Source organism: Myotis lucifugus, unplaced genomic scaffold (genome assembly GCF_000147115.1).
Source record: "Myotis lucifugus unplaced genomic scaffold, Myoluc2.0 scaffold_28, whole genome shotgun sequence".
NCBI lineage: Eukaryota > Metazoa > Chordata > Mammalia > Chiroptera > Vespertilionidae > Myotis > Myotis lucifugus.
The window spans coordinates 3872876-3882759 of record NW_005871076.1 but is presented as its reverse complement, the minus strand read 5'-3'; the positions used below and the strand labels follow the sequence as shown (position 1 = coordinate 3882759).

The 9884-nt window shown below is 45.1% G+C and overlaps 1 pseudogene; it reads right to left on the bottom strand.

The window, feature by feature from the left end:
* Window positions 1-286: 286 nt before the first annotated feature.
* LOC111825485 lies at window positions 287-853 on the bottom strand (annotated as a pseudogene).
* Window positions 854-9884: the final 9031 nt, after the last annotated feature.

The window sequence follows — 9884 nt, the reverse complement described above, 5'->3', positions numbered from 1 at the left end:
CCCTATCAGGGAGGTCAGCAACACTGAGGGGCAGCTCCTCAATGGAGGTGTAATAGAAGGTCTCGATGTCTAGAAGAGTCCTCTTGTCTTCTTCTGTCACCATATTAATAGCCACACCCTTACAGCCAAAACGTCCACCCCTGACTGATTCTATGGACATAGTTTTCCCTGTTGGTGGGAAGGTCATAGTTGATGACGAAAGAAACCTGCTGCACATCAATGCCTCTGGCCAGCAGGTCAGTGGTGGTAAGTACTCTGCTAGAGCCAGAGCGGAACTCTCTCATAATCACGTCTCCTTCCTCTGGTCCATATCTCCATGGCAGACGGTGAAGTCCGGCGAGCATCGCCCCTGGGTGTTGCTGTTGAGCTTTCGGAATGTGTCATAGATCTGGACCTTGAATCCACAGTTTAACATTTTATCAGCTTCATCCAGGACAAACATCTTGATGTATTTGGGAGACGGGTATCTGCGGTTAAGCGGGTAAGCGTATCAAACACGGCCTGGGGTTCCGATGATGATACGGGGAACTTCTGTCTGCAGCTTCTGCACCTCAGCATGCATGTTGGTACCCCAAAGCAGGCATGGCAGGAGGCACCCATGTAATCTCCTAAAGCTGTGACTACCTTCTGTATCCTTGATACCAGGAAAAATGGCTTGCTGCTGGATGGCAGAGGGTTTTTCAAAATCATAGGTGGAGGTGCCACTGGGGAGGAGCTCGGAGAGGTCCCTGTCATTAAAGCTGTCAGCAATCTCATTCCAGTCACTCTCGATGATGCCTTCAGGCTCCATTCCCTCCGGGCTTTGTCTCTGGATCTGTAGGTTTAAAGTATGAGTAAGCTGGCAGAGGCACATTAGAAATCCCCACAGCCAGCTCTTCCCACAGCCGGCCTTGCATGGTGCCACCTTCACTCCCTGACCCAACCCCCACCAGTCCCGGGAATCCTGACTCGCAGACGTGACCCTTAGAAACTCTGGGAGCAACTGTTCTTCTTTTTTTTTTTAAATCTTTATTGTTCAGATTATTACATTGGTTCCTCTTTTTTCCCCCCATAACTCCCCTCCACCCAGTTCCCACCCCACCCTCCGCCCTCACTCCCCACCCACTGTCTTCATCCATAGGTGCACGATTATTGTCCAATCTCTTCCCGCATCCCCCACACCCCTTTCCCCCCAAGAATAGTCAGTCCATTCCCTTTCTATGACCCTGATTCTATTACAATCACCAGTTCATACTGTTCATCAGATTATTTATTCACTTGATTTTTAGATTCACTTGTTGATAGATGTGTATTTGTTGTTCATAATTTGTGTCTTTACCTTTTTCTTCTTCTTCCTCTTCTTAAAGGATACCTTTCAGCATTTCATATAATACTGGTTTGGTGGTGATGAACTCCTTTAGCTTTTTCTTATCTGTGAAGCTCTTTATCTGACCTTCACTTCTGAATGATAGCTTTGCTGGATAAAGTAATCTTGGTTGTAGGTTCTTGTTATTCATCACTTTGAATATTTCTTGCCACTCCCTCCTGGCCTGCAAAGTTTCTGTTGAGAAATCAGCTGACAGTCGTATGGGTATTCCCTTGTAGGTAACTGAGTTTCTTTCTCTTGCTGCTTTTAAGATTTTCTCTTTATCTTTTGCTCTTGGCATTTTAATTATGATGTGTCTTGGTGTGGTCCTTTGGATTCCTTTTGTTTGGGGTTCTATGCGCTTCCTGGACTTGGAAGTCTTTCTTTCACCAGGTAGGGGAAGTTTTCTGTCATTATTTCTTCAAATAGGTTTTCAATATCTTGCTCTCTCTCTTCTTCTGGCACCCCTATAATTCGGATGTTGGTACGCTTGAAGCTGTCCCAGAGGCTCCTTACACTATCTTCGTATTTTTGGATTCTTTTTTCATTTTGCTTTTCCGGTTGGGTGTTTTTTGCTTCTTCGTATTTCAAATCTTTGACTTGATTCTTGTGATCCTCTGGTCTCCTGTTGGGAGTCTGTATAATATTCTTTATTTCAGTCAGTGTATGCTTAATTTCTAGTTGGTCCTTTATCACACCATCGAGGGTCTCATTAGTTTTCTTGAGGATCTCACTATATTTATCGGCGGTCTCACCAGTCTTTTCAAGGGCCTTACTAAATTTATCAGCGGCTTCTAGACAGTTCTTTAAAGACCTTAAAAGTGTGGTTTTGAACTCTATATCCAGCAGTTTGCTTTCCTCCATTTCTGTCATTTGTGTCCTGTTTCTTTGTCTCGGTATTTTTTATGCTTCGCTGTGTCGATAGAGTGACTTTCTGTGCTAAGTGTCCCAATTACCTGAGGTAGACACTCTTGGTGCACCCCCTTGTGGGCTTTGTGCACAGTCTTGTTGTAGTTAAGCCTTGATTGTTGTAGTTATCACTGGGAGGAATTGACCTCCAGGCCAATTGGTTGTGAGAATCAGCTGTGTCTGCAGTGGGAGAACTTCTGTGCTGGAGACACCCTTATGGGGCAAGACTTGCTTCAATGGGGCTTTGGTGCTCACTGAGTCTGCCCCCTGAGTGTGTCCTTTATGGTTCCACGGAGCTGCAAACTGGATGGTCCCACTCTGACCTCTGGATTTCCTGGCTCCTGGATCTCTAGGGAGGTGCTAATCTAGCCTTTGCCTGCGGCTATCCAGCAAAAGCCTCCCTGCAGGGCTTGGGCAGGGCAGGTCCCACGGGATCAACAGGGCGGGGCTAGCAGTTATGGCTGCTCTCAGTCTTTCCCTCAGAGGCTCTGCTTCTCAGTGTCCCGGTAATCGCTGCAAGCCCCTCGGAGAGAAAACTGCCCTCGGGTTCCGACCGATGCCAGACAGTCCCACTTCTCCCGTATGAGTCTGGGTCCCTAGAGACTCGCCTGGAACTGGAGCTCAGAGCCTGAGACTCCCTCCCGATTGAAAACGACAACCTCGCCCTCAGCCGCCAGCCCGCTCCACATGCACCTCTGCACCTTAGTATTTTACTTCCGTACTGCGCCTCCTCTGAGTCTCGGTATGCTTTTCTCTTTCCTTCTAGTTGTAGAATTTCCACTCAGCCAGCCTTCCTGTGGTTCTGGATGATGTCCGTTCCGTCTTTTAGTTGCATTTTTGAAGTGATTGTTCGAGACAGCAAACTCCGGTGTTTACCTATGCCGCCATCTTGGTTTTCTCTCCAACTGTTCTTGATTCTGTCATGTTCAAGTTACTGCAAACTCGAGCTTTTTTTTTTTCTCTTGACTGGAATCGAACCCAGGACCCTTCAGTCCGCAGGCCGACGCTCTCTCCACTGAGCCAAACCAGTCAGGGCCAAACTCGAGCTTTTAAGGGGAGGTTTGTGGTTTTATAATAAATGATATTCTCTAGTAGAAAAGAATATTGAATCATGACATCAAAGCTTAAGCAACACAAAGGAAATAATTGATAGATATGATCACATGAAAATTAAAAACTTCAGAAGAGAAAAACAAGTCAATAGATGAAAGCTGGCCCTAGTTGGTTTGGCTCAGTGGATAGAGCATCAACCTACGAACTGAAGGGTCCTGGGTTCGATTCCAATCAAGAATACATGCTCAGGTTGTGGGCTCAATCCCCAGCAGGAGGCAGCCAATCAGTGATTCTCTCTTATTGATGTTTCTACCTCTCCCTCTCCCTTCCTCTCTGAAATCAATAAAAAATATATTTTTAAAAGCTGAAAGCTGGAGAGAAATATTTACAATTTATAAGACAGACGAGAACTAAACTCGTGTCGAATGCCCTTTCAATTGAATGCAAAAAAAAAAAAAAAATAGCCTTAACCAGCTGGTTTGGCTCAGTAGATAGAGTGTTGGCCTTTGGACTGAAGGGTCCCAGGTTTGATTCTGGCCAAGGGCACATGCCCGGGTTGCGGGCTCGATCCCCAGTAGGGGGTGTGGAGGAGGCAGCCAATCAATGATTCTCTTTTACCATTGATGTTTCTATCTCTCCCTCTCCCCTCCTCTCTGAAATCAATAAAGAAATATATATATATTTTTAAAAATAGGCTCTTAAACACGTTCCAGGAGTATGTGTCCTCTCCTGGGTAACTGGATTGTAAATGGGCAAGAAGAAGATTGTGTCTGAAATGTCTTTGTACTGCCCACCGAACATTACACATTGTCAGTACTCAGATCGAATCTGTTGATTTCAGCTCTTTATTTCAGTTCTAAAAATGTCTGCACCTTTTTCTGTTCCACCCCCTTAAGAATTCTCTCTCACTCAGAAACCTCATTAAGATGCTTCCTGTGCAGTGTGTGACTCACAGCTTGTTATGGCCCAAACAGTGCTGATTTCAGCAAGAATCCTCCCCAAGGCACAGAGCAGGATCCTGCAGTGCCCAAGGAGTGAGTCAAAACTGGAGTATTTGCATCCGTACGACACCTCCTTCTGTGCCCTTACTATGCATCTGGAACTGTATTTTTTAAATCAAAGTTTGTGCAGACAAGAAGCCTGGTCAAGAAGAAAGGGCATGGGCTGGGAGGTCTGGATTTAGTGCCAGCCTGCCTCTTTAAAAAATTTTTTTAAAATTGATTTCAGAGAGGAAGGGAGAGGACGAGAGAGAGATAGAAACACCCTTGGGAGAGAAACATCAATCAGCTGCCTCCTACGGGCCTCCAGCCCGCAACCCGGGCATGTGCCCTGATCGGGAATAGAACCAGTGACCTCTTGGTTCCTGGGTCGATGCCCAACCATTGAGCCACGCCTGTCTGGGCCAGCCCTGCTCTTATCTACATGACCAGATAGGCCCTGCAACCTCTGGGCCTCAGTTGCTCCCTCTATAAAATGAATGGGGGGTCCAGGTGGTCCCACACGCTCCTTCTGCTCTGACATCTGAGGATTCAGCTCATTTTCTTCTTTTTAACGTGTAGGTTCTAATAGCTGTTTGTTTAACCTTGTTGGAGAGGTCTTGAAAGTCCCTTGAGAGTCCTTCTCAAATTTTAGAAGCCACTGAAAGTAAAATAGAAAATGCTTTCAGTTACTGAAGTTGTTTCTCCGTTTTCTGAGAAAGATTCGGTTCCACTCATTTAGAAAAATTAAAATTGCACACAGTGAAATGACGAAGGAGGCAGTCATCAGGCCAGGCGTGGGCCTGCCGGCCTCCATGTGTGCTGCAGTCATGCGTGTGGCCTTACAGTGTGTGACACGCCTGTTGGTTTCCCAGGGACTCGGTATCTTCTGTTACCCCAGGAAACTGTCCAGAGCAGGGCTGGCTCCAGACACAGACAGAGAAAGCTATGGGGTCTTTTTCAGGTCCCTCTTGCCCCACTGTATCCTTCTATGTGTCTGCCATGATGATGGAAATCTCAAACGCTAGAGCTTTCCCTTTGTGTGTGTTTTAAAAAATATATTTTTATTGATTTCAGAGAAGGGAGAGAGAGAGATAGAAACATCAACGATGAGAGAGAATCATAGATTGGCTGCCTCCTGCACGTACCCCACTGGGGATCGAGCCCACAACCCAGGCATGTGCCCTGACTGGGAATCGAACCGTGACCTCCTGGTTTGTAGGTTGACACTCAGCCACTGAGCCACACTAGCCGGGCTAGAACTTCCCCTTTGAAATATGATTATGTTCCGTTGCCTAGCACGTCCCTCCCACCCCCTGGCCTTGTACATCCATTCCCTTCTTCTGTGGGAGCCAGTGTGGACCCACCATTGACTTCGTTTTCCTGAACATGTGGTTGACCCAGGAATGGGCATGACATACCTGATGCTGGGACAGAGAGGGTTCCTGTCCCTAGATCTAAGCCACTAGCTGGGAGGATGTCAGTCTGAGCTGCTGGTAGCCATATTCTTGCATTTGGAAAGAACCTGATGTTAAATGAGGCCCAGCAGAGGCTACAGAGATGAGAGATGTAGAGAGTATCGTGGAAAGAGGGCACCGAAGAAAAGAAACAAGAGGGAAATTCGGAAGGGTGGGGGTGGTGAGAGTGAGAGGGCCTTGGTTCCCATGATCTCCCCCTTAGATCTGTAAACTATCCCACTATCTTCTCAGCTACGTAAGTAAATAACTCCTCTTTTTCTTCAGACAGTTAGAATTTGAAAGTGTCCTGAATAATGTATTAGTGTATCTCCAGGAAGCTCTTCTTAAATTGTGAATGTGTTGTCCAGAGGGATGACACATGAAGCCAGATTAGCTGTGAATAGTACAGAGAACAGATACATTTTGAGGAGATAAAGCAAGGGTTTTGCCAGAGAAAGGAGATATTGCTAGAAAAGGGCAGAACCCTGGTGCATTGCTGGTGGGGATGTGAGATGGCGCAGCCACTGTGGAAAACAATTTGACACCTCCTCAAAAAATTGAACAGATGCCTTATGACCCAGCAATTCCACTCCTAGGTGGAATTGAAGCCTTAGAGAACTGAAAACATATGTCCACACAAAACCCATACACAAATGTTGATAGCAGTATTATTCATAATAGTGAAAAAAGGGAAGCAACCCCATTTCCGTTAACTGATGAATGAGTCAGCAAAATATGGTGTATCCATGCAATGGAATATTATTCAACAATAGAAAGGAGTGCAATTCTCATTCATGCTACAACATGGATGAACTTTGAAAATATGATGCTAAATGCCAGTCACAAGAGGCAACAAATTGCATGATTCTGTTTGTGTGAAACACCCATAAAAGGCAAACAGAAGTAGATGAATGGGCTGGGGGAAAGTGACTTGTATACATTAAAAGGGATGTATTTTGGGGGCATGGATTACATCTGAATTTTTTTTTTAAAGATTACTCTCATTGTCTGGTCATTCCCATCTGTATATTGTACCATCCAGAGTACATTTTGACTCTGGTTCTCCCACAGGCATCCCTCCTCTAGCCCTGAACCCTCCACAACATCTAGAGCATGGGCACTGCCTGGTATGGATAGGAGCTGGGGCTGACCTCCCTTTCCTAGGAACGAGACCCTTTTTTGCTTGCTCAGTTATTTTTCTGGAGCAAAGGACCAGTCTTAGCAACTCAAAGGGGATAGGCAGCAATGGACTGAAACTAATTCACAATTTTGTTTGAATTTCCTTGTCAAGGGCAGAAATATTCCGTTTCATGCATAGTCCCAATTCTCTGCACTGGGAGCAGATTTCCAGGAAGCAATTATGTAGAGCAAATGTAATGGGTAACAGGGGGTGCCTTGTGAATTATTCATAATCTGATAATGATTTTAACCCATTTTTAACATGATTTGCTATTGGTGTTAGCTTCTGGAAAGTTCCCAAAGTAAGCAGCAGAGGGTTCCTTTAGTTATGCTTATATAACCATAAACCTCCTGCCTTTCCCCAAGCCACCTGAATAATTAAAATCAAAAGAGGCCTGGGATCCCATTTCCTCCCCAAGTCTACAAAGCAAAGGAAAATGCTGCCTCACAGACTTCATCTCCCTCGCCCATCACTCCTCCGTCTTCTCAGGGAGGTGGTGTGGCAAAATGCCCAGCAGAGGGCCTGCTCCCTGGGCCAGGCTCCAAGAAGACAGGCAATTCTTAATTGTTTTTGATTGTTTCAATGAATGAATGAATGAATGAATGAACGAACGAACGAACGAACGAACAAATGAACGAATGAAAGAAACGAATGCATGGTGGAAAGAATGAGATAGTTGTAGTATAGAAGGCTTGGGCTAAGGACTTTTGCTACTTCCCAGCTGTCTGATTTGGGCAAGTGTCTTACTCTCAGTTTTTTAAAAAAATCTGTCAAGTGGAGAAAATAGTACCTGCTTTGCTGGGTTATTGGAAGAATTTGAGAACAGAATAAGTGTTCAATAAGCAATAGCTGTTACATAATCTTTTGTTCTAGTAGCCGCCTTATAATTTTCTTAAATCTGGTAAACTATGAGGGAGTCAGCTAAAGCTCTCTTAGGAGCCAAAGGTTCCCCACCCTGGCTGTGTGTCAGAAGAAGGTGGGGACTTTTTCAGATTCTACCACTGGAGATTCTGATTCAGTAGGAATGGGGTGGGGCTAGAACATCTTTTTTAGTTTTGCATTTTTTTAACTTAGGTAAAATTTATGTACAGTGCAATGCACAGATCTTCAGAATATCATTGGGTGATTTTTTAAAAATTAAATTCTTTATTGTTTAAAGCATTACATAGGTATCCTTTTTCCCCCATTGACCTCTCCCCGGCCACTCCCACCCCCCAGCACATGCCCTTATCCCCCTACTATCTATGTCCATTGGTTTTGCTTCTATGTATGCATATAAGTCCTTTGGTTGATCTCTTATCCATCCTCCTACCTTCCCCTGCCTTCCCTCTGAGGTTTGACAGTCTGATACAGGTGCAGGCCTAGGGTAGTTTGGGATGAGGCCTTCAGTAGACCATGTGGAATTCTGAGATGCTGAGAGGGAAGAGCAGTGGGTGGGAAATTGGGGTCAGAATTGGGTCTGGAAGTTGATGGAAGAGAAAAAGTCAAAACACAACCATTTTGTTTCAAGCTTCATGCTGGCTGTTGGCTCAGGAAATACATATTTATCTGAAATTGCTTTACCTCTTGGGATTATTAGAATTCCACAGTAGGAGTGAAGAAATATTTGGGAGCCGAAGTGATGCTCTAACCCACTGTTTCCCAAAGGGTGGTACATATGTATGGTACTCAGGATGGTCTCAGGAGTTTTACAGATGAGTATGATTACAAATAACTATTTGTTTTAACGAATAGTAGAGAAACAAAACTAGCACATTATTATGTGATTCCGTGGATATATTGCTTAGCATAAAGCCAAGTTGAAAAGGCAATTCAATAAAAAAACAAACATTATATAACAGTACAGGTATGACAAAGCATACGGTAGAGATGAGTGATGGGTTAGGAAACTACCCCTGTCAAACAATATAGCTAACAGATAAGAAGAGCAAGGTTCTGAGATGTGAGGGATTTGCTCAGAGTTGGACTTCATCAGAGCTAGGACTAGATCCCCAAAGTTACCTGGTTCCTGGCCCATTCTCATGCCCCTACACCGGTTACTTCCCTCTTATTAGAAGGGGAAAGGATCTCAACAACCATGTAGCCCAGTCCCTAGATCCAAAGTCAAATTATTTGCAGAAGCAGTCTGCAGTTTGCTCATAACCACAAGGTCAGAAGGAGTCCATTAATAAGTCCAGACTCCAGGAACCCTGAGTTAATGAGAAGGAACCAGACTCCTAAGGAACGAGCACCGAGATTTTGGTAATTCTCATATGAAATCGTTGGGGGAAAAGAGGACAGAGCAGAATGGGCAGTTTGTCTCTCCCACCACTGCCTGCCATCCCTCCCTAAAGTTAAAAATGGCCTTGACAACAAGACGCTAGAACTGTGCATGAGTGTCCTTGCGGGCAGTCTGCCCCCAAACAGGTTTTTCAAGGCCACAAAGAGAGCTCTGATTGTTTAGAGAAATAGCTGCAGGCGGCTGGAAACATGTAAGGGCACAGCTTTCCAGAGGCCTTCACCTCGAATCTTCACCAGCCCAATAGCTAGGTTTAGAAGAAATAACTCGGTTAGAATTCTAGCATTTGCTGATCCCCACAGCACTGAGAGTGAAAAGGGCAGGCATTGGACATGCAGGCACGAACTTGAACTTTTTCAGCTGGAAAATATAACTGACAGTGGGAGGGAGGGGTCCTGCTACTCTTTCTCTTCTCTGAAATAGATTTTGTGTTCCTTGCTGAGGCATCCCTGACCTCTACAGTTGGATAGCTGTTCTTTCTTCCTCTGTATCACCCTCAAAGTGTTGGGTTAGTGTATGACTTGCTGAGTCTACCCTTCAAAGGAAGTCCAAGGGATCCGAGCATGCAACCCCATCTAATCTCAAAGGGGATGTACCATGTGTATGTTTCCCAGTCGCCCCTGCAAGGGCTCAGCATTGAGGTGACAGCACTTTATCCTGCAGCCAAATCTGATAAAATGCATGA